Below are 24,525 nucleotides of genomic sequence, written 5' to 3'. Positions count from 1 at the left end.
AGCGAACATCACATTCTGCTCAGAAGGGACGTGTCACCTCGCCAGCATCCCCTCACAGGCAGGACACCTCACCTTTCACCAGGTCCACCTCCTGACAAGACGTGTGGCCGGGGCCCAGGAGCGCCGCGTGGCCGACGTTTAGGTCACTTCTGCGGCAAGTCTTGCTCTCCCGGTCGGCTCCTTGGACGTCCCTCCCTGTCACAGCAGGTTGAAGTGGGCCCTGTGAGACCACTGGTGTCCATGTAGCAAGAGAGAAGTGTGGGCACAGACGCACAGAGGGAGAAGGCCGCGCGGGGACCGGCGCAGAGGCTGCAGCGAGGTGCGGCCAGGAGGGCGTGGCACGGCCTTGCCAGCTGAAGGCCGGATGTCTCCGGTGGGCCTGTCAGGCAGGGCTGAAGAAAGGTATCAGCCGGATCAACGGCTGCACAGCAGGCACCACAGTGAGTGGATCTGCTCGAGCAGCGAAGCCACGCCTGGCACAGCAACTGCAGTTGGAGGCCCCACCTGGGCCAGCCTCAGGCACCCATTGCTTCCCCAGGACGCATCTGTCTTCTGCACAGGCCAGATGGCTGAGCCGGATGGGGCTGGGGGTGGATCGCCACTGCTGCATCTTCCAAGGACCTGGTGGGGACACTGAGCTCTGCAGCCCTTCTGCCATGCGGTCTTGCTTTTGATTTATGGCTTTTTTTAAAAAAGTAGAAGCAGCTCTGATGTCTCCCACCAGCATCTCCCTCCACCCCAGCCCTCACGCCACAGGGCAGGGAGCGGACGTGGGGTCTGCCAGCTCTAGTGTGTCTGTTCCAGTTGCGCACCTGGAGCTGGGAAATGGCCCTGGGATGCATCCCGGGACCCACTGGGCCTGCGGTGTCAAACCTGAGCTAAAATGGCACGGCCACCCGCCCTCCACAAGCCCCTAAGTGGAGAGCCGCAGTGATGCTTTGGGGTTCCCAGAACCAATGTCAGTTCAGCGCCCATGTCCAGGAGTCCCTGAAAGGTCTAGTTCAGACCCGGTCACCGAGGCAGAAGCCCACAGGTCCCGCAGGGCAGGGTGGGGAAGAGGAGCCCACACTTTCAGGGGGGCCCAGGGCCCTTTCTGAAGGGGTTTGGTATGTAAACCGCATGCATCTGAGAACCTGAGACCTGCTGGAGGGGCTGAGACTGGTTTGATGACTCCATTAGACTTTTGTTAATCTAAAACCTTCCTGCTTATGTAGATTAGGTAAAGATTTGGGAGGCCTCCCGTCGGTCCTTGGAAGGAGTGCGGTGGTGGGTCCCCGATGCTGTGGGTCCACGACGTCCCCTCACCTTCAGCTTCACTCCAGTTTCTGTTACTCATAGCCAACTGCAGCCAAGAATACGAAAGCCCAGGAGGAAATCGCTCACGGGTTTTCAATTGTGCCGTTCTGAGTAGCGTGGTGAACCCTCACGCCGCCGGGCTCTGTCCTTCCCGGGTCGGGGCCCTCCCTGCACCCAGCGTCTCCGTGCTGCGCACACTGCCAGCCCTCGCAGGGTCACGCCACAGGAAAAGGCATCGCGTACGGGATTCGGAACCGCCTGGGGCTTCGGGCATCCACTGGGGGTCTTGGAAATAGCCCCCACACCTCACGACGAGGGGGACGACCGCGCATGCGTAAGGCTACCCTGACTGCCGCTTGGCCTGGCCGTCCACGTGGTCACACCTCCCGCCCTCCCCTGGCAGTGGGTGAGTCCCGCCTACGGCTCTGCCTCCCGGGGTCCGTTCGTCCTGTGGTGCTGAGGCTTCCGAGGCAGTGGCCACGTTTCCGACCAGAAGGAGCCATCACGGAGCCCTCCCCGGTGTGGAGTCCCCACCAATGTATTTCTCCCAGCTGTGGTGACAGCCTTGTCCCCAGGCCCCTGCTGGGGTGGCCGGCAGGTCTAACGACAGGTCCAGCCTGACACTGCAGCCTCCCTAGGCCTCTGGATCCTTCCCTCCAGTTACACCAAGGCAGGTGCGCCGTTTCCAGCCCTCTCACTGGGCCACCATGGGGCCTGTGTTCCAGGCAGCCAGACAAGCAGCTCACACCCATCCTGCCCCCCGAGCTGCGGCCTTCGGCACAGGAGCTCTGCGTAGCGAACCCACTTCCAATGTCAGCCCAATGCTGCGTTCTGTTCCTCCGTTACCCACACCCTCAATATCCACCCCGCATGCTCACCCTGGGCCCTGATCCTGGAACTGCTGGAGCTCCAAGATCAACCCTACTCCCCGTGCCTGATTCCCGGGGCGGCCTTCGCCTGTCGCGGACCACGTTCCCGGGGCGGCCTTCGCCTGCCGCGGACCACGTTCCCGGGGCGGCCTTCGCCTGCCGTGGACCACGTTCCCGGGGCGGCCTTCGCCTGCTGTGGACCATGTGTGCTCCAGCATGCGGATGAGCTGCTCCGAGCTGCGCGGTGTGTACACGTGGGCCCTGAGCACTTGGGGGTCTCCCGAGGAGGGAGGACCAGCCACTGGCAGCTGATGAGCACGTGGGAGGCTGGAGGAGGCAGAGTGGAGCGCCGACATCTGACTTGGGGTGGGGGGACCCAGGCAGGGACCGCAGGAGGGTGGGGGTAAAACACTGGGGGAGGTGGGGGGAGGACCTGCTGGAGGCTTCTGCTGGGCTGGGGGCAACGCTGGGGGTTCCCAGGAGGTTGGGCGGGACCGAGAGTCCCAGTGTGGTTGCCAGGGCTCAGTCCAGTGTGGTTGGCTGGTGTCCGGGCGCCGGCACCTCCCAAGCTGAGTGTGTGCAGATGAGACTGTTTGTTACACAGAGCAGCCCCGGGCCCACACCTGGCACCACGACAGTGTGCGGGCCAGACAGGGCCTCCTGCAGCCTCTCCAGGGCACCCACGCACAGCACACACGGCAGGCAGCCTCCTCCAACATGAGGCAGTCTCCTCCTCCCGCTCGACGCCTCCCATGCCCCTCCCTGTAGCTGGTTGCAAAGTGCAGGAAACACCTGCCCGGTTTTCTGTCCCGTGGGTGGCTGAGACCCCGGCACTGGACCCCTGAGGCAACCTGTCTAAATGCAGAAGACACACAGGCCCACGGTCCCGGCCACGGCCCCGAGAAACCCACTGCTTTCCCCTGGGGGCTACTGATCGGCCGCCTCTGTGGCCAGGCACAGGCCAGGGAGTGCACAGAGGCCCACCCCCCACTGCAAGCCTGAGATGCGGACACCTCACAGCAGAGCAGAAAGGCCCCACTGCAGTGGGCATCCGGGGCCAGAATTTGGCCATGCCCGGGGCAGGTATGACAAAGGGGGCCATGTACACGGCGTCGTCTCTCGCTGTCCTGCTCCATGCACACTTTGATCAGATCAAATCCCATGGGGTGGGGAATGAGAAAACACCAGAAATTATTTTCTTTGCAGGTACAAAAGAGCCATGACTTTTGTTGCCCTAAAAATGAATTCACAGAATGAAGACAGTGCGGGAAACAGGTGTCCTCCGATGCACCGGGCCACCTGCCGTCCCGAGCCCAGCCCGCTTTCTCTTCTCCGTGGCCTTCCTTGCAGCGGAGGCTTGGAGGGAGCCAGTCGCTGAGACTGCCTCTGCGCACATCCAGCTGCCACCTCACCTTCCCCCTCGCCCTGGCTCAATCCCAGGCCTTGGTTTGCAAATGCTGCTCCCGTCCTCCCTCCCCCAGTCCAGAAGATTCCAGCTGGGAAGGGAAGGGCGGAGAGGCCGGCAGTGTCCCCTCAGGGGAGTCCCACCCTCTGCAGGTGATTCCCTGGTGGTCACGGGAGTCACTGGGTCCCTCCGTCCCTGCTCCACCCTCAGCCCCTTGAGAGGAGAGAGCCCTGGGGGTCACCATCTCCCCCGCCCACCCGCTGTCAGCTGGGGTTCCTGCCTGCCCTTCCCAGTGGCTCCTCCAAGGAAGAGGATGTGGCAACCTCCCCCCTGGACTTTGGGAACAGGAAGCCAAACTTGCCGTGAAATTCTCTCCTGTCACTCAACTGCTTCCCCCTCCTGCCTGGTGTGAACCATTCACCAAGGCCCCGCCCTCAGGAGAGAAAGCACAGAAGATGCTGGAGTGCTATGAAGGAGACTGGGGTACGGGGACGCTGTGTGTGCACATGTGTGTAGCTGTGTACACGTGTGTGTACAAATGTGCACACTCATGAGTGTGTATGTAAGTGTGCATGTGTGCGCATATATGTCTGTGCACGTGTGTGAATTGTGAGTATGCACGTGTGTGCATTGTGAGTACACACGTGTGCAGGGTGTGTGCGTGTGTGTATGCACATATGGGTGTGCATACACACGTGCGTGTATGAAAATGCATGTGTGCATTGTGAAGTACATGAGTGTGCAAGTGTGTGAATGTGTGTATATGTGTGTACACGTGCATGAGTTTGTATATACAAGTGCATGCATGTGTGTGTGCACACACCTGTGTGTACATGTGCATGTGCAAATGTATGTTGTGTATAGGTGTGAGCATGTGTATACATGTGTCTATGTGTGGATGCATGTGTGTACAAGTGCATGCATGTGTGTACAAGCATGTATGTCCACATGTGCATCTGCATATATGTACAAGTTTGTGCATGTCTGTGCATGTGTGGGTGTGCATGTGTGGGTGTGCATGTGTGTGCATGTGTGTGCATGTGAGTGTGCATGTATGTGCATGAGTGCGCATGTGTGTACAAGCATGTGAGTGCATATGCATCTGTGTACACATACATGCATGAGGATGTGCACGTGCACAAGCATGTGCGTGTCCCTAGGTGCATGTGTATGTGAGTGCTTTTGTGAGTGTGCGTGTATGTGTGTATGTGTGAGTGTGTATCTTTTGCCCACCTCAGAAGGGTGGTGGGGAGCTGTTCCCTCTGGGGAGACCACATCTGAACTGGATGAATGGCGAAAGAGTTGTGTAAAAATTGGGTGAAGATGTTAGCAGGTCGCAAAATCCCCCAGGGCTGAGGCCTTACATGGGATAGACAGAGAGGAACTTTGGAAACATAAGCGCTCCCTCATTCGCTGTTCTAAGCCCTTGCTGAGTGCAGCTTTTCTGTGCCCAGGATCTGAGCTGAGCAGGGATGTTCTGCTCCGTGCAATGCCAGTGCTGACTGGCAGCCACTGGGGAGCACGGGCCGCCCCTGGAAGGCGCTCCAACTCGCATGATTTATGAGGTGCCCTCAATGTGAGCTGGAACAGCTTGCTCCTTCACACTAAATAAAACCAAAAGCGGCACAGGAGTGCGGTGTCTGTGAGCGCCTTGTGTATACAAATGACCATCATCAATCTTTCTGTTCCGTGATGCATCTCTGGGGAGTTTAGCTGAGAAGCCAGAGCTGGAGAGAGCGCCAGGAGGGAGAGGAAGCAGAGCCCAAATGTCCGGTGTGTCTGCGTGGGTCCTGGGGGGTGGGTGCTGTCCTGCAGGAGACGGGGTCTCTGTTGCTCTCCCCCTCCCCACTCCTGCTGTTGGCGGCTCCTGAATGGCACAAAGCAAGCCTGTCTGTGCGGAGCACTGCCGCCGGCCAAGGCGTTTGGCTTGAAACAGTTCTTGGGAAGCCCAGTGAAGGTCCCTCTGTAACAATCTAGAAGGTCACTTCTTAGAACAAAGAAACCACCCCTGGTGTTCGGGCCTGACGGGGTTTTGTGTTAATAGAGAAGATTTTGTCAGCGGCAGCAGAGATCCACCGCAAACCAGCCTAACCAAAGGAGGAAAGATGCTGATTTATAGAACCAGGACTTGCGTAACAAGTCGAGCGCCTCGGGCACAGCTGGATCCAGGAGTTAAATGAAGTCATCGTGCTCCTTCCGTGGGTGCGTGTGGCTGACTCTCCCCATTCTCAGTGGCCACACTCCACAGCGTCACCACCACACAGGCAAATGCTGAGCCTCTGGTCCTTACGGAAACAGGGTCAGGTTCCTTTGAGCCTCTGGTCACCACATTTTCACCACCCATCAGTCTGTCACCTTGGTCTATGTCTATTTCTGCTTAAAGACACCGTATTTAGTGTATAGAGTTGATTCATTTACATTGAACTCACGGCCAACAGCCCACACAGGCCTGAGCAACGCTTCTCCATCGCACGTCACAGCTCCTGCACTCAGGATCACTGGACAGAACCTCAGCTCTGTTCCTGAGGCCACTTTAAGCTGCAACATCACCAACAAGAGCACAAAAATGCGAACGACGTGACGCTAAAGAGAAAAGGATTCACGTTTACTCCGAGAGCGGGCACAAGAAGGCGGTGCAGCCTCGCTCCCTCCCTGCCAGGGACGCGCATGGCAACGCGGCTTCCCGAAGCTCTGTGCACGCCTGTGAATGACCAGGAAAGACCCAGGTACTGACCTGGGGATTACGAATACGTTTTAGCAAGTAAGCGGACGTGTCTGCGTCTCTGCCCGCCCCCCTCCCTCCCACCTCCCCTCCATCCTGTGCCCCTGAGCTGACTTGATTCCCCAGCGGGGCCCTCCCAGGATTTCTATCAGCAGCTCCAGATTCGCCTCTTGCCCCTAGAGTTCCCCACCAGAAATGCCAAGGGCCTCTTCTCAGCAGCCCCAGCTACAGCCGCCGGCCCCCAGCAGGAATCTGGTTCCACCCCAAGAACAGAAGTGGCCTCGTGGGCTGTGTAGGCCGGTGGGTTGGAGGTGGAGAGGGAGAGGCCATGGCTATCGGCGGGTGGCGGGCAACAACCTGGCCTTTACCCTCAGGGTCCCTTTGCAGGAAGTCAAAGCCCCCACGCTCAGCATCCGGAGCTCAGCACCTGCCTGCTCCAACCTGCCTGCCCCTCCATCCCCACGCAGTGAACAGTGACTCTGTCCCCGCTATGCCTGGCGGCAAAGTTGACCCCTGACTTCCAACCTGTCAGCAAACACCGTGGGCTCCACCCCCAGGTTAGGTGCAGAATCTGCCCAGTTCTGGCCACCTCCGCGGCCCGGCCTTGACCCCAGGCACTCTTGTCTCTCAGCTGGACAATGGCCGAGGCAATGGCTACAGCACCCACCGCCCTCCTGCCTCTCCCAGGTCTCAGTCGGTCTCCGGCACAGCAGCTGCCGTCACACTGAGGTCCGTACACTGCCCTCCGTGCCGGACCCCGCAGCGCCCCCCTCCCTCCCAGTCAAAGGCTCAGTCTTCACGGAGGTCGACCGAGGCCACGCAGCCCTCCCTGCTCCAGGCAGCTCCCACCCAGGGCCCTCCCGCGCCAACCCCTCTGCCCGGCACTCCTCCCTCCAAGGACGACTCCCCGTGTCCTTCTCCTGACCTGGCTGCTCACGGCCACGCAGAGGACACGCTGTGCGCCCTCGAGCACTCCCAGGCCATTCACACGCATGTCCATGATGCTGTGGGCAGTGGTCGCTGGGACCTGCCAACGTGGGCTCCGTGTGCTGAAGCCCCGTGGAGGTGACTGACCGGAGAGCAGGTGCCTCAGCCAAGCCGGGCCCTCTGGGACCATCATAGGTAAAGTTTTCCCATCTACAAATGAGAATGCAGGGATACTGACCCCGCACCATCCGCCGGGACTCCCCGGTGCTCCATGGGTGGGTCTGTCTGCTGCAAGGGTGCACGACCCAGGTGGGGAAAATGGAAGACAGCAGAGGTCACCTGGGGGCAGGAGCCCAGGACGCCCAGCCCGTGACCACACTCAGAGCTGTCTCAGCCCATGGATGACGGCAGTTTCCTTGTGTGCAGACCCCGTGAGGAACCTGACTGCACGAGGCTACTCCAGGGCTCCGTGAGGCCCTGTCTTAGGGGCCTTCACCTGCTCTCGGCTTTAAACGAACCACTGAGAATCACCTGTAACCACCTCACAAAGAGAATAAATCTCCGTGCTGGCTTCAAGGCTCTGGGGCCAGGGCTGTGGGCTTTTCAAATCCTGCAGGCTGTGACCTGGGCATTTGCCAACTCTCACTACTGCATAATTTAGTCTAATTGATCAATTAAATCCAGATAATTTTTAAACAAGCTGTAATAACAGTTATATAATTTCAGTACCACGTATAATTATCTTTACCAAAGGAAATGACTTTCGAAGACATGCCGTCTGCGTTCTGGAAAGTGTCACCTCTGGAGCTGCAGGACTGGCAGGCAGCTGTCCTCTGAGCCGGCCGACCCTGGGACGTCAAGGCTGCCCTTGGAGGAGGCCGTCACTGTGGGTCTGAGTCCCGTGGCCCTTCTGAACCACCGCGTCGTGTGGCCTGTGGGGATGCTGTGACGCCTTCTGTGTCATCCGTAAGAATGAGGAACAACCGCCTGGATCCGTGGGATCCGTTTCTATTGCCAGAGTTACACTGTGTGACAGCCACATAAATCCTCAGAGAAGAGCAAGAAATACTCACTTCTGCTCACGATTCTGTGGGTTGGCTGTGGGTTCTGAGGACTTGGTTGGGCCTATGAATCCGTGGCCAGCTCTGGGTCTCCCCGGACTTGGCCATGTTCACCTGTGAATCTGTGGACCCTGTGGGTCCCCCTGGACTTGGCTGGGCTCACCCGTGAATCAGTGGCTGACTATGGGTTTGTCGGTGGCTCCGCTGCCCCACCTGGCTCCTCTGTCTGGGCGTCCGTTGAGATGATCCCACTCTCTCCTGGAGAGCTGGCCTGGGCACATTTCCGTGGTGATCATGGGGTCAGAGAAGACACGAAGATACTCAAGGGCCGTTCTGAGCCCTGCGTGCATCCTGGTGGCCGCCGTCCCCGGCAGCAGAAGTCCACTTTGGGGGACTGGTCGCACCTGTGAGCTGGGCGCAGCCGTCCGCACCCCAGCCTCCGCCTGGTACACCTTGGGTTCCTTCCACTCTGATGCCGCGGTGGTGTCGGGGTGGCCTCTGGGTGCCCTTCAAGGTGGGGGGGCGGAAGCTTACAGGCTTCTGTGTCCTGGAGACCCACACTGGGGACACACCTGAGCTCAGGTCTGGCTCCGTGACCTCGAGCAAGTTACCCCACCTTCCCGTGCCTCAGCCTAACCTCGCTTCACCTGTCAAACGCCAGCAGCCACCCGGCCCTGGCAGAGTCGCACAGGGAGCGTGCAGGGCGCTGACCCCACAGCAACACCCACACAGCGTGAGCCCCGCCCAAGCCCCACTGCTTAGTTCATTTCATGACAGACAGTGGGAGAACCATGAGTCCCCGACACAGAGGAGCCGAGGCCAGGGAGGTGGAGGCTGGAGCTGGTCGCCAGCGTTCAGTTCTGGGCCCGCCGCGGAGTCCATGTGCCAGGCAGCCTAACAAGCCCTGCTGGCCGGGCGCCTCCACCTCCAAACATGTACCCTCTTGTGGCTCTGGAGGCCATGGCCCGCACAGCTGCTTCCTTCTGAGGTGGGAGGTGCAGTCCGTCCCCGCCTTTCTCCAGGGCGGCTGGCATTCTCCATCTTTCCTGACTCTAGACCCGTCTCCCAGCCTCTGGCTTCGTCTCCCGTGGCCTCCTCCCTGTGTGCGTGTTTCTGTGCCCGAATCTCCCCTTTTCATCAGAGCACAGTCATGCTAGGTTCAACCCATCCCACTCCACGGTGGCCTCATCTTAACCCCTCACGGCTGCCACAGCCCCAGATCCAACCGAGGTCACGCACACGGGTTCTGGGAGGTCAGGGCCCCCACAGTGACTGTGGGGAAATGTGAGTGAACCTGGGATAACCGGTGAAGAGCATGAGCCTCGGACAAGTCCTTCAGCTCTCTGGGCCGTCCCGTCCTGTCTGTGTCTGCGAGATGACCTTTCTGTTCCACCGGGGCCGTGAGGAGGATTGAAGAGGAAACGCATGTCGAAGGCAAGGCACAGACCAGCCACGAGCAGCTCAGGCCGCACCAGCCACAGTTACAGCCATGAGCCACGAGCAGCTCAGGCTGCACTAGGCACAGTTATAGCCACGAGCCACGAGCAGCTCAGGCCGCACCAGCCACAGTTACAGCCATGAGCCACGAGCAGCTCAGGCCGCACCAGCCACAGTTACAGCCATGAGCCACGAGCAGCTCAGGCCGCACCAGCCACAGTTACAGCCATGAGCCACGAGCAGCTCAGGCTGCACTAGGCACAGTTATAGCCACAAGCCACGAGCAGCTCAGCCACAGTTACGGTTGGCCTGAGCGAGGAGGCTGCCCCGACCCAGCCCCAGTCTCCACCACCTCTTTCCCTCCATCTCTCTCTCCCATTTTCTCCTCTGACCCAGAATCCTTTCTGCCCCTGTAGCCGAGGCCCAAAGAAAAGGCCTTTCCCCCTGGTCAGAACTCTGTCTCCTTCATCAGCCCCTTGAGGAGCTGGGAGGGGCCTCTCAGAGCCCCTCATGAGGAAATTCGCAACGTTTCCTCTTAACTGCAGCAACAAAGCTTTTGTTAATTCTTTGTAAGTGTAAATGTTCCCACAGGCCCCAATTACAGGCCTCCAGGGAAGTGAGTTTTCCCAAACAAGCACCATTTTAATTTGAATATCAAACACTTTACACAACAGGGCTGCTGCAGTGGGTTCCCACGGAGCCGGCCCCGGGAGAGCAGGGCACCCTTTGGAACCCTGGGATCCCCACTTCAGTCAGCCCCCACTTGCTTTCTTTAAGGAGGTACCCCTGGGACCCAGGACTCCCCAGGCCTCAGAAGTGGAGGGAAGACAGATTTGGAGGAACCTGGAGCCCCCTGGGGGATGGAGGCCTGGGAGGAACCCTGGCCCACCTTCCTGGAATGCAGCGGGTGGAGGGAAAGGGTCTTGCTCCCAAGGCCCTTGATTTCCTTCTCTTCTACACTTCACCTGCATTCTGAAAAGAGGCTTTCAATATTTCCAGTGAATACGTCTTCTGTGGCACACCAACACTGCCTTAAGTTTTTTAGTTATTGGCCAATATTTTCAAAGCAGAAGATTTTGCAGTTTTTCTGGTGTCTGTAGAAGTAACAGAAAATGTGGCTGCGTAGAGCTCCTGTTTCCTCACGGCAGAAAGTGGTGGACCTGAGTAAGTACTGCTGCTTTTAGAAGAATGTGCAAAATCCAGTTTCCCACAATTCCCATCCAGCCCACATCAAACATTTATTTTACATCCCTGGCTTGTGGACTTTCATATTTGGAATCACTTTTACAGAGTTCTCCGACCTCTCTTCAGATCTCCTGTTTCAGGAACAAAGTTATGCGATCACTATCGTAATCTCCACCACTACCCACTCCACCACCAATACCACCAACACCATAATTATCATCATCATCGCCATCATCATCACTATCACTATTATCACCATCACTATTATCATCACCATCATTATCACACCATCATCACCACCATCATCACCATCACCACCATCATCACCATCACCACCATTATCATCATCATCACCGTCACCACTATTATCATCACATAATCACTACCATTTTCATCACCACCATCACCATCATCATTATCAGTCACCATCATCACCATCATCACCATCATCACCACCATCACCATCACCATCATCACCACCATCACCACCATCACCATCATCACCACCATCACCACCATCATCACCACCATCACCATCACCATCATCACCACCATCATCACCATCACCACCATCACCATCATCACCATCATCATCATCACCATTATCACCATCACCACCATTATCATCATCATCACCATCACCATTATCATCATCACATAATCACTACCATTTTCATCACCACCACCACCATCATCATCAGTCACCATCATCACCATCATCACCATCACCATCATCACCATCATCACCACCATCACCATCACCATCATCACCATCATCACCACCATCATCACCACCATCACCATCACCATCACCACCATCATCATCATCACCATCACTATTATCATCACATAATCATTACCATTTTCATCACCATCATCACCATCACCATTATCATCATCACATAATCACTACCATTTTTGTCACCACCACCACCATCATCATTATCAGTCACCATCATCACCATCACCACCATCACCATCAGCATCACCATCATCACCACCATCACCACCATCACCATCACCATCATCACTATCATCATCACCATCATCACACCATCATCATCATCATCACCATTGTCATATCACCATTATCCTCATCACCACCACCACCACCATCACCATCATCATCACCATCACCATTATCATCACCACATAATCACTACCATTTTCATCACCATCACCACCATCACCATCATCAGTCACCATTATCACCATCACCACCATCACCATCACCATCATTATCACTATCATCATGGTCTCCACCTCCATCACTACCAACTTCCCTGATACTATCACCACTATCACTGCATATACACTCAGAGACTCTGTCTCATCAGATTCATTTGGTACCTCTGACCCCTCTGGGAGCTCTCTCAATACATCCAGTCCATACAAGTTAGTAAAATTGGGTCAGAGCTGGGGGTGGGGGATTGGGTACAAGTGGAGATGGGTTGGAACCCTCTGTTGAGAATGCCTGTCTTGCACAGTCCTGAAGAAGCTGGTGAAACTTACTCGTGCTGTGCAGCTAGCTTTGGCTCCATGTCTAGCTGAGGAAGGATGCTCATGCCATGGTTCTCTGGCTGGCACATCACTGTCCTCCAATTTTTCCCTCCTTGTGTAACTGTCCTCCAAAATGTCATTGAAAAGCTGCCTTTTGGTTTTTTTTTTGTTTTTTTTTTTTTTTTTTTTTGAGACAGAGTTTCACTCTTGTTGCCCACACTGGAGTGCAATGGTGCAATCTCGGCTCACTGCAACCTCCACCTCCTGGGTTCAAGTGATTCTCCTGCCTCAGCCTCCCGAGTAGCTGGGATCACAGGCATGCACCACCATACCTGGCTAATTTTTTGTTTTTTAGTAGAGATGGGGTTTCTCCATGTTGGTCAAGCTGTTCTCAAACTCCTGACCTCAGGTGATCCGCCCACCTCAGCCTCCCAAAGTGCTGGGATTACAATCATGAGCCACCATGCCCGGCCTTGCCCTCTCTTAATCTATTGGTTGGGATAAGGTTGACCCAACTCTCAACTCCAGAAATGGCCCATGACTTGTCTGTCCTGTTAACATATACCAAGCCCTCAGCCCAATGATTGGGTCAGGGTTGGGCATGTGGCCCCAGCCAGGCCAATGAGACTCAATTCTTAGACTTTTTTGTAGAGGACCAACAAATGGTGCCTCTTTTCCATGGGGTGGGCACGTCTGGTGGGATGTGGTGAGCAGCTACTGGGATCGTCTTTACCAGCAACGGGGAGCCTGGTTGGGACTGCAGGGCTTGGGGAAGGAAGCAGAGAGAGCTGGAGGCAGAGCCAGGGTCCCCGGGATGCCCTCTGCCCCTGTGCTCAGCTGTGTCACCTGAATCCAGCTGTGAACCTGAATCCAGCTGTGTCACCTGAATCCAGCTGTGAACCTGAATCCAGCTGTGAACCTGAATACAGTTGTGTCACCTGAATCCAGCTGTGAACTTGAATCCAGCTGTGTCACCTGAATCCAGCTGTGAACCTGAATCCAGCTGTGAACCTGAATACAGTTGTGTCACCTGAATCCGCCTGTGAACCTGAATACAGTTGTGTCACCTGAATCCAGCTGTGAACTTGAATCCAGCTGCATCACCTGAATCCAGTTGCGTCACCTGAATCCAGCTGTGAACCTGAATCCAGCTGTGAACCTGAATACAGTTGTGTCACCTGAATCCGCCTGTGAACCTGAATACAGTTGTGTCACCTGAATCCGCCTGTGAACCTGAATCCGGCTGCATCACTTTCCTTTGCTCTTTTTGCTCTGCCACCTTGAGTTGGGTTCTGCTGCTTGTCGTCACAATAGCCTGGGCACATCCATTTCCTCCCCGGATGACCCGTCTGGCAATGCCCCAGCGCAGCCTGTCTCCTCTGGGGCTCAAAGGTCACTTGATGCTCTCAGCTTCCACTTCCCTCTCCAGGAAGCAGGGTGAGCACGCCGGCCTCGATGAGCACACGAGCTACACACAGGCTGCTCACCAACCAAGGTGCCTCCTTGGAACCACCAGAAAGTGGACCCTCGGGGGCTGGGCCCTGCGCTTCCCCACCCACCCAGCCCAGCCTGGTCCCTCTGGTTGGATTCTTAGGCAACGGAATGGCCCCTGTCCCCCTATCTGTGTCCCCACCTCACCAGGCATCTGTCCTTTGAGATTCTGAGCTGAGCACAGCTGTGGGCCTCTGGGAACAGGAGGGATGGACACTGAGAGTTAAAGCTGGGAGAGCCTGGTGGCCTCTTTAGACGTCCTGGCACAGCCCTAGAGGCCAGCGTGAGGACCGAGAGCACGGGGATACCCAGCCCCTGCCCCAGGAACTCATGAAGGACCCAAGGGCTCCCGGACCTCTGGCCTGGCTGAACAAGTCCCTGGGCTCTGGGCCGGGCTCTGAGCTGGGATGCAGGGTTGGGTGCAGCAGGCCGGGTGCTCCCATTCCAGTTCCTGCAGCTCTGCAGGGAGCTCTGCCCAACCTGCCTCCCTCAGCCCAGGCTCACCCAGCTGTCGACTCACCATGGTCACGACCCCCAGGGACGGCTTTTCTTGTTGTTTTAAAAGTGCAGGCCCGGGATCCCCCCATTGCCAACGTGGGACCTCCCACCAGTGTGGGGTTTTCTCATCTGCAAAATAGGCAGAAAAATCTGAAGTTGGCTCTTTCCCAAGTCACGTGGAGGCAGAGGCAGAGCTCGGTGGGCTGAGTGAAGGTGACGTGAGTGGTGAGCGTGTCCGTGTCTCCTGTGCTCTCGACTTGGCACTGCCCATCACCCCCACGCCCCCGCACGGCCACAGCTGCTGGTGTCCTGGACACTGCTGCTGTTTTGCGAGAGGCCAGAGCCCCACCTCATCCAGAACGTGGTCTGCAGAGCTGCCACCGCCATAGACAAGCGTGGAGACCCCTTTTGTGAGCCTGCAGCTCCGTGATGGGGCACGTAGGTCACCCTGGTGGAGGGCCCTGTGCTGACCTCCAAAGAAGCCTCATTAAGGCTGATGACAGAAAGACACTGGGGGAAGGGCGGCCTCGATGAACACCCCGGGAAGGGACTGGCTGCAGCAGTGTGGAAGCGAAGGACCACGGACAGCAGAGACTCAGGCCGAAGAGCTTGGCTCATGCTCCTAAAAAGAATACAGAAAAAAGTGGGTCATGGTGGCGCACACCTGTGGCCCCAGCTACTTGGGAAGAGGCTGAGGCGGGAGGATGGCTTGAGCCCGGGAGGTCGAGGCTGCAGTGAGCCATGATCACGCTGGTGAACAGCCACTGCCCTCCAGCCCGGGCGCACAGCCAGGCACACAGCCACTGCCCTCCAGCCTGGGCGCACAGCCAGGCATGGGGCTTTGCTTTCATGGAATAATAGCCCCGTGTTGTGGTCACACAGGACCTTGCAGCTGCCACAAGCTACAAGCTGTGTTGCGTTTCTGCAACTCTGGGCAAATAGGGAGCAGTGGAATCTTGGTGCCTTCTCTGGGTTTCCGGGAATTCATCTGGGGGCTGAGCCTTCTCATGGAAGGCACACGTGCTCCCCAGCTGCAAGCCCTCCCTCTTCTTGGAACCCCACGGGCCATCCGCCTTCCACTCTTAGATGAACATCCGCTGAGCACAATGGCGTCCCAGGCTGGGCGTGACTCAGCAGACACAGGGCCTCCACCTCAAGGAACTCGGCCTGCCAGGGGCCCCCAAACCCCGACCCCACCCGAGGCGACGGTGGCTCAGGGGGCCCTGAGGGAGGCCCCTATCCCGCCCTTGTCCCGGGTTTCTTCTCGTGTTTATTTTTTCTCCATGTCTCTGTTTGCATCCTTCTGTGTTTCTCCTGCATTTGGAGAAGAGGCGCCCGGTCTCCACGCTGACCACAGCTCTGAGCTCGCCCGTGCGGGCAACGCAGGAGGCCTCAACAGGGCGCCCACTGCCCAGCTGGCTGTGAGTGACGCCTGCATAGCTCAGGAAGGCAGAGACTATGGCAAGTGTATAGGTGAAGCAGGCACTAAAAGACGGACAGCCCTACAGACACCGCCAATCCCCAGAAGCAGCCAAGGCGGCCGTGTCCACCCCCTGCCGGGGGCCCTTCCTGCACAGCTCAGGGATCCCAGCCCTTAGCTGCCACTCCCGACCCAGAGCCTGGGCCCAGCCTCTGCCCCAACCCCGCCAAGCCTGTGTGCACGCCCGCCAGGCGGCTCCTCCACCGCCCCTTCCTTCGAGGCCCCGAGCGTTCATTCCAGGCACACGTTCCCCCAACCCTGGAAGAAACTGCTTCTCAGGGGATGGGCTCAAACCCCCTCGTCCTGCCAGCACCCCTCACTGAAGGTCCCAGTGTTTTTGGAAGGAGGGAGGAGTCAGGGAGGGAGGAAAAGGAGTCAATCAATGAATGCACACCTGCAAGAAGGAGTGATGAACCGGGCGCTGGGGGCTCACGCAGACCCACCTATGTTGTGCTGATTAATCTCCCCCACGGTTCAACATCGTCTGGAGAGACAGGAAGGACTGCAGGAAACTGGCTTTTCTGTCTGGCTTCCCCCAAGGGAGGTGGGTCATGTGCAGGGTCCGTGGCCCCGTTCCACCAGCAGTGATTACAGCAGTAATCCCGAGTTGTGATCGGGAAGCGGCTCTGGCCCTTCCTGGAATAACTTTGTGCTAAGCCTCCCTCCCATGTCGGGGCAGCCGCGACGCCCCACGTGCACTCGCGTTACACTGAGGCGTGTTTGGTCCGTTAGCTCAGTGGGGGAACGGCTTCCCCTGTGTCTGTCTCCAGTGTCTCGTGAAGAGTGTGGTGGGACTTTTCTGGCACCGCCACTGCCTCCTTCAGTCCACAGAGAGTTGCAGGGGTCAGAATACGGCGTGACGAGGGCTGGGCGGGGGCAGTTGGGGCCCAGCTGTCTCCAGGGTGTGGAGGGGCAGACGGTGTCCCGCCGAGGGGGTTTCCAGCTCCGGCATCAGCCCGGCAGTGAGCACGAAGCCAGCCGTGAAGGAGGATGGCCGGGCGGCCTTGCCTCTGCGGTTCCACTCGGGTGTGCAGCGGGACCACATTCCCATGGGGCTGGGCCCCGACAGGTGTGGGCGTCCCTGCAGGCCTGGCACTCAGGCCTCCTTCCCACCTATCTTCATGCCCTGCTCCCAGCCTCTGGCTGAGTGACGAGAATTCAGAGGGTCAGAGGGGGACACACGACAGCGGAGGAGGCTGGTCACTCAGACGCTGGGCCACCGGGGACCGCGCCTTCCCCCCGCCGACCAGCCACGTGGCTGTGCTTGATGACAACACGGCCTTTTGATGCCTCGTTTGATGCCGAGGGCGAACATTTTGTTTGAAGTCGCTGAGATTAGCGGCCGCGGCCGCCCCAGCAGCCAGCGTTTCCCCCGTGCCGGGGATGTCGTCCCCCGACTCAGTGTTTGGCACTTGCTCGGGGCTTTTTGTAGCAAGTAACAGGAAACTCAGCTCTTGGGGCTGGAGCAGAGCCCATAGGATTCACAGCCCCCGAGTGTAGGTGCAGGGTGGGGAGATGGAGGCATGGCTTGCTCAAGGCCCCAGAGCCGGGGGGGCTGGTCTCTGGTCTCTCCCTCCTTCGGCAGAGGCCCCTCTGGCCAGTGCCTCAGCAGCCAGGCCCACCAGCATGGGGCGGAAGGGTGCACCTGGTAGAGACCCATGGGGCCCTCCCAACCCCGGCCGGAGCTCGCAGGGAGGCCCCGGCACTGTGGGCTCTGGTGTGCCCAGGCGACAGGAGCTCTTACTGTCCAGGCCAAGGCACACAGACCCTTCAGCTCAGCCAGCATCACCGAGGGAGCCAGCGGTGTCTCCAAGCCAAGGTGGGGACTCTCACTGGAGAACAGTGGGGGGTTCTTGGCTGGGTCCCTGAACACAGGGTGCCAGAGCCAGGGATGCGGGTACGGTAGAGAACTGGGCTTCTGGGGCTGCTGCGGCCTTGCCCAGCCCTCGCGCCCTCTTCCTTCGGGACCCCACCCTTTGGGAAACACCCCCCCGCTCCAGCGCACGGTCCTGGGGCAGCCTCCGTGTGGAATCAGCCTGTGGACCAGCCAGCTGGCCAGGACGGAGAACGAGGCAAGAGTCCAGTGACAGATCCCACGAGCACGGGGACCCCAGAGCTACCGGCCTTTCCCGCCTGGGGAGGGAGAAGTTCGTAGGACCCGGCGCTGGGGGGCTTGTGGACCCCTTTGAGTCTGGAGATGGGCCACAGGCTTCTGCCCTTGATTGCATGACACCCTTCTAGCGCATTCCTCGTTCCAAAATGAGTTCAGATAGATCTTCTGTCACTTGCAACCAAAGCAAACCTGAAAAATGCAACGTTGTCTGGAGCCCGAGTCTCTTCCTTCTCCACTGTGAAGGAACTTCAGGTTTATTCGAAGTGACTTAGACGTGATCAGGCTCCAGCCTCCCGTGCAGTTTGGGGCTGGGCCTGGGCCCAGAGACTCCTGAGGTCTGGTCTCACTGGTGCTGCTGCGGCCTCCAGACCCTCCCACCCCGGGCCCGCCAGTCCCCACCCATCGAAGCGGCGGCCAGTGGGAAAACCACAGAGGCAGCAGCCCTCGGTCTGTCTTACGTCAGCTTCCTCAGTCCTACGTAAACGTGAAATGTTGCTTCAGGAAGCACAGCTGGTTCTGTCGTCTCTGACGAACGACTGAAGTTTAACATCAGGTATAATAAAGAAAGTTTGCATCAGGTATAATAAAGAAAGCAGAAACACCAAATATGGAGAACACCCAGCGCTTTCCTCTAGGGGAAACCCGCTTATTCAGAGGCTTTCGGGTTCCCTCTGAAGCCACTTTGCAGAATTCGAGCTGGGAAGCCGGATGCCCCGGGCCCAGGAGAACTCAGAGGAGGCGATGTGCAGCCCAGAGCCAGGTGCTCCGCAGCCCGCCCCAGCTCTCGGCCAGATCCCACCCCAGCAGCTCCGCGGACCAGAATCCAGGACCCCCGGGGTCACCAGGGACAGATATTGTTAGACCGTCCCCTCTCCTCCTGAGTATTCAAAAGCAGACGGAAGCCGGTGCCGCCGCCTGCCCCCACCGCCACAGACACCCTGGAGCCCCCACTGCTCAGGGCTGCAAGTCCCCTGAACCCACCAGGGCCTGCTCCAACCCAGCTGAGGTTCTGAGACAGGCGTGGCTGCCTTTGACAGACACGGGGACTGGGCTGCACTCTGGGCGGTGGCCCCACATGCAGAACGTCCCTTTTGGGAGCAGATTTGGGAGCACGATCTGTTCTGCAGTCCCCAAGCCGGGCAGCTCCCTCCTCCACCCACGCGTGGCCCGGCCCTGGTGCGATTCCACCCAAGATCCCTGCCCAGCCCCAGCAGGACAGTCTTGGCCCAACCTCCTCTCTGCAGGGGTGACCTCCCTGCCCCAGGCAGTCCCCAAGATGCTGCCCGGCTGAGTGCCGGTTTCACACCCTGGGCAGAAGAAGGGATGCTGGCGGCTTGACGTGAGCTCTGCCATCATCCTTTCTCCTTCTGGGCTCCTGGGAGGCACCTGAAGTCGGAGGAGGGAGGCAGCGGCTTCCTGGCCCTGCAGAGAGTGACTCACGCAGCTCGGCGGGGGACGTGCCCGCCTCCAAGGAGCTGGCTCCGCCGTCCCAGCCCCACCATCTGGCGCTTCTGACTCGGGTCTGTTGGTGTTTACTTCCTGAAACTTTGCATTCCCAGGGTCTGCGCCCAGGAGCAACTGTGTGTGGAGAATCACACTTCCTTTCATATGTTCCAGCGACACAGAACAGCTTGCTTTCAGGCCTTTGCAAAACACAAACCAGAGAGAGAAAAAGAGCCTTTCCAAAACACAAACCAGAGAGAGAAAAAAAACCCTCTTCCCATGAATGCAAAAAGCCGAGACACTCAGAGGGAGCAGAAAGTGCTCTACGAGGTGGGCACCTACGGCAGGTGTGGGCCTGGGGATGCCAGGTGGGTGCAGGGCAGGTAGCAGGTGCAGAACCTTCCACGTGGCACGAGCCAGGCCCAGGCCAGCAGAGTCCACAGGAACCCCACGTGGCACGAGCCAGGCCCAGGCCAGCAGAGTCCACAGGAACCCCACGGCCGTCGGACTTGGGTCCCTGCCCCGTGCATCTGGGTAGCCCAGACCTCCTGGAATTCTTGAGGCAGGTGAGCTGGGGCGAGTGTGGGAAAGAATTGTCTCTCGTGCAGAAGAAAGGCTACGCAGGAGCCCACGGGAACCAGATGAACGGGGGAGTCGGGGGCCTTCAGCGCAAGCAGAGGACGTGGCAACGGTCACGGCTCCCTCTGGCCCCAGGCGCCGTCCGGGCTGATGGTGAGTGGTGGGAACCCACCTGAACCTGCCTAATAGGAGGCGCGTGTAAACCCCCAAGATCTAACTCTGGGGAGATGGCGGTGGACGCTGGAAGGTCGAGTCCCACCTGGCTGCTCTCTCCCTCTGCCAGCCCCATCCACGCCCTGCCGCCTCCGTGCCCTGCTGCAGGAATCGCGGCTGCAGGAAGCCCCCTGCCCTGAGCTCGGTGAGGGGCTGCTGTGGCACCGTCTGAGGGCCGTCCTCACACACGCACCCACCCGCTCTTTACCTTCCTGGCAGCGATGGGGCCCAGGCACGGGGCTCCCAGAATGAGGACGGCATTTCCACCCTCCTGTGCAGCGAGGGGTGGCTGTGTGACCACCCGGCCATTGGACCTGAGGAGTGGGCTCTGGCTGGAGCTGCCCAGGGGAGCCATCCAGACGCGTCCACGGGCAGTCAGGAGAGCGGGGTGCAGGCGGCAGGGCTGGAGCCATATGGAGCAGAGCCGCTGCGTGGCCACAGAGACGATGGCTGCCTGGGAATCTGTATTTTAACCAAATCGTCTCTCTGATTCCAAGGGAAGAGGCCCCAGAGGGCACTGACTGGCCTCACTTGGGTTGGTGCCCTGTTAGGTCAGGGCCCGTGGTCAGGAACTCACGTGGTCCCTCAGAGCAGCGACAGTGAGGGGAGAGGACACATTTCACAGTGGAGGCTGTGCAGGGTGGGGTGGACTCAGCGAGGGGGCTCTCGGGCAAGTTTCTGGCCTGAGAAATGAAGCTGGAGAAATTGTCATCTTAGCATCCATCCCCCTCCACGCTCACGGCAGCCAAGGCCTCTGGGCTCTGGACTGAACCCAGCTGCACCCGTGACCCCCTCTCTGGGAGCTCCATCCTGCACTGCCTGCCTCTCGCAGGGCCCTGCTGTCCGTGATGTGTAGGGGAAGCTGCCAGGTTCGGTGTCACCAGAGTGAGCCGGGTGCTTCGTCCATAGCAGGAGCCGCGGGAGGCAGGTGGTCGGCCCAGGTGCGGCCGTCAGGCACCGAAACCCACTGTGTTCCCTCAGGGTCTCCGTCCTCACCCCAGAAGCAGAACCGCTTCAGTCCTGTGGCCTCCACAGCCACCTCTGCGAGTCCCGTGGACAGGGGCTCATCCTTGGCCCAGTGTGCTCAGGCTTCACCGTCGTGGGTGGACGTGGGCCCTGCGCAGCTCCACATGCAGCCACCCTCGCCCTAAGAAGCCCTTTCTGTCCTCGAGGGACCCCTCAACAGTCCTAGTGGGCTCTGTGGCTTTGGGAATGAAGCCCCTGCCACGTCTGCGGCTCATGGCCTCCTTCTCCCTCCGTCTCACCGTGTTCTAACCTCTGGTCCTCTCCGGGTTCCTCGGATGGGCCAGGCCCTCTCCCACCTCGGGGTCCACTGTCCCCTCCATCGGGGTCACTGCCTTCATCTTCCCAACCTCAGCCCCTCCCAGGATGGGTCAGGATGGCCTGGCTTTCTCTTGGCCACCGTGTTCCTTCATTCACACTCACCCGAGCGTGCAGAAATGCCATGGTGTGATGATCTGATGCACGTCCGTCTTTCCATCTAGACTGGAAAGCCCCTGGGGACTGAAGTGTACATCAACCACAGTGTCCCCAGAGGAGAAGGGCGGTCGGGTCCCCGGCGGACATGGGTAACGCAGAAGCGTCTCCCCAGCTCACCCAGAAACCGGTCCAGCACCAGGATCTGCACCCACATTGGAGGCACGTGGGGTAGAGGGTAGCGTGCTGCCCGGAGCTCCATCCACAGCCTGCGCTGGGCTGGGTGGACAGCTGTTTTCCATTTAACCCAAGTGGACCCTTGGAGGAGCTGGAAGGCCGGGCTGGAGGAGGATTCCTCAAACCAGACAGCTTTAGTGTCACCTAAGACAAAGCACTTTAATTGTTTCCATTATCTTTGAGCTTTCATCATTCTGGCTATTGATCTTCCCTCGTAATGAAGACCATAATTAAGCTACTAGGATGCTGCGGCCGGCTTAATGAACGGCTACCACACAGCTCAGCCAAGGAGCCCACTGCGTGAAGGAGACACACCGCCGCCTCCATCTCCCGACCGCCTGTGTCCCGTGTGGTCTGAAGGACAAAGACGGGAAGGGCTGGGATGCAGAGGGGCCCGCGGGGCCTCCCTGGGACATCCTCATGGGCCGCAGGCAGGAGCCACCCCCCTTCCCAGGGCCAGACACACAGGAGGGCCTGGCCCCACCCCTCCAGAGCTTACGGAAAGGGAGGATTTGGATGTAGAGGCGGGTTCAGGGAGATGGAGACGGCCCAGGAGGGAGGCCTGGGGCAGACCTCCCCCAACCCCTGACAGCCTCTGAGGAACCAGCGACACCTTGGCCGTGGCTTTGCCGCCTCCAGAACGGTGAGAAAATACGTCTGTGTGAATGGCAGTCCGTCGTCATCCTCATGGCCTCCACAGAAAGGGGCTCCTGTGGGAGCTGACGCAGGGAACACGCTGCGCTGTGGCCTCCGACACACTGGCCTCCGGAGGAAAAGGGGCAGAGCAGGTGCAGGGGATGTGCTGGAAGGGGCTGCGCAGCCCTGGGGGTCAGGCTGGGCCAGGGCTGGGGGGCGGCAGGGAGGCCACAGCAGGAACGCCACAGTGGCCACGCAGGGCCCAGCCCGATGCTCCCTCCTTCCACGGCACCTCCGCGACGTTTCTTGGGATGTCAGCCTCTGTGATGCCCTGAGCGGCCAGGATTCTGAGGAAGCGCTGGAGATGCTCCCAGCATGACCCTCCCCACCCTCCCTCCCTGTCCCAACTACACATGCACCCCTCCTTCTCAAAGCTGCTCTGAAAGTCGTGCTGCCCGAGGCAGCCCTGCTGGACCCTCGCCGGGGCTTAGGGCGCTCACACCTCACGTGTGCAAGCCCACGGCTACAGAGGCTTCCCTCCGCCGCATGGGGAGAGCTGGGCACCCCCACTGTGACGCGACCTTCTGTACAGCGGGCATCTGGTCACTTGGCGTGTAGGTGAAGGCAGCCCAGGGGAGGGGAGCCAGCAGGGAGCTTGGCCAGGTGGGAACAGGTCCGGGCTGGACTGCATGAGTTGGGCCAAAGTCCAGACCTGAGCTGTCCCCAGGACACAGCCCAGGAGAGCAGCTTGTGCAATGGACCCACCCAGGCAGCCAGGACACTCTGCTGCCCGCACCAACGGCCGCACGCTCACGCCTCGCTGTGCTGTCTGTGCTCTGAAGATTCTTCAAGGGTTCCAGAGCTTTCTGCAGGAAGAGGCCGACATCAGTCTAACATGCGACCGCAAATTACAAGGTAAATACACGACCGCTTTCCTCCTCAAATTATGGGTAATTACACCTGGACTAAGTGTAATAATTACAGACAAAACGCGGAGGACGCTGTCATCGGGCCGACGTTCACTCAGCAAACCTGCCTGCTGTGAAGAATGAATAGCTGTGTCAGAGCCGTAGAAAAGGAGAAAGCTGCCTCTGAAATAGTCTCCATCCCTGCCTCCGCAGGAAGAGAGCAGCTATGACGCCTCCGTTCAGGTGTGCCAGGGCCGGGGAAAAGCGGGGCACTTGGCCTTCCCAGCACCTGGGGCACTGCCACGTCGGCCACCTCCACCCCATGTGAACCCCACTCCTCCGAGAGTTCAGACTGGGACCAGTCACACGTGGTGTCCAATGCTGGCTCATTATGCATTTGTCAAAACCCACAGGATGTGCAACGCAGGGGGCCCGACGCGAGTGTGGAATTTTGTAACTGACCGCGTGTGATGTCGGCCCGTCGGTGGTAACAGGTGCACCTCGCCAGCATAACATGTTAATTACAGGGGACATTGGTGGCGGGGGAGGGGCTCTGTACTTTCTGCTCGATTTCCCATAAGCCTAAACCGCTCTAAAAACAAACATGTGACATAACTTTTTAAATGAACTCAAAATGTCCATTTTCACTTGTGCGCAGCCGCCTTCTCCACTCAGGCGTGTCTCGTGCCCTGCCTGCCTGGCCCTTGCGATGGAGGGCTGGACCCCTTGGTCCCTTGACCTCTTGACCCCTTGCCCCCCTTGGTCCCTTGACCTCTTCACCTCTTGGTCCCTTGACCTCTTGGCCCGTGCCCCTCTGCTCTGTTTTCTCCTCAGGGTATGGTAGCAGCCGTCAGCCATCCACTGGGCCCACCCTCCCCTTTGCTTCCTAGCAAACCCGATTTCGTGTGGGGTTTAGCAGGACAGCTTTAGAAACCACACTCCCCAGAGGCCTTTGTGGTGACATGTGACCTTGTGTCAAGTCCCCAGGGATTTCTGGGAGAGGCTCAGGCTTTCTGACTTAGCCGTTGCCCCTGTTCCCTCTCCCTGTTGGAATGTGGGTGTGATGCTTGAGGGGTGGCAGCCTCTTT

General features: G+C 58.7%; 1 long non-coding RNA gene across 2 annotated transcripts; it reads left to right on the top strand.

Moving 5' to 3' along the window:
* Nucleotides 1-23,051: 23,051 nt before the first annotated feature.
* On the top strand, nt 23,052-24,065 carry LOC105490561 (uncharacterized). 2 transcript variants are annotated; one of them, XR_011608626.1, is made up of 3 exons: nt 23,097-23,444; nt 23,514-23,680; nt 23,851-24,065. It is a non-coding gene; the product is annotated as an uncharacterized lncRNA (long non-coding RNA). The 2 variants fall into 2 exon arrangements; XR_011608625.1 differs by having other exon boundaries at nt 23,052-23,444; nt 23,514-24,065.
* The last annotated feature ends 460 nt before the right edge of the window (nt 24,066-24,525 follow it).

The sequence above is a fragment of the Macaca nemestrina genome, chromosome 10 (assembly GCF_043159975.1).
Source record: "Macaca nemestrina isolate mMacNem1 chromosome 10, mMacNem.hap1, whole genome shotgun sequence".
NCBI classification, from domain to species: domain Eukaryota; kingdom Metazoa; phylum Chordata; class Mammalia; order Primates; family Cercopithecidae; genus Macaca; species Macaca nemestrina.
This window is presented reverse-complemented; position numbering and strand designations above follow the sequence as displayed.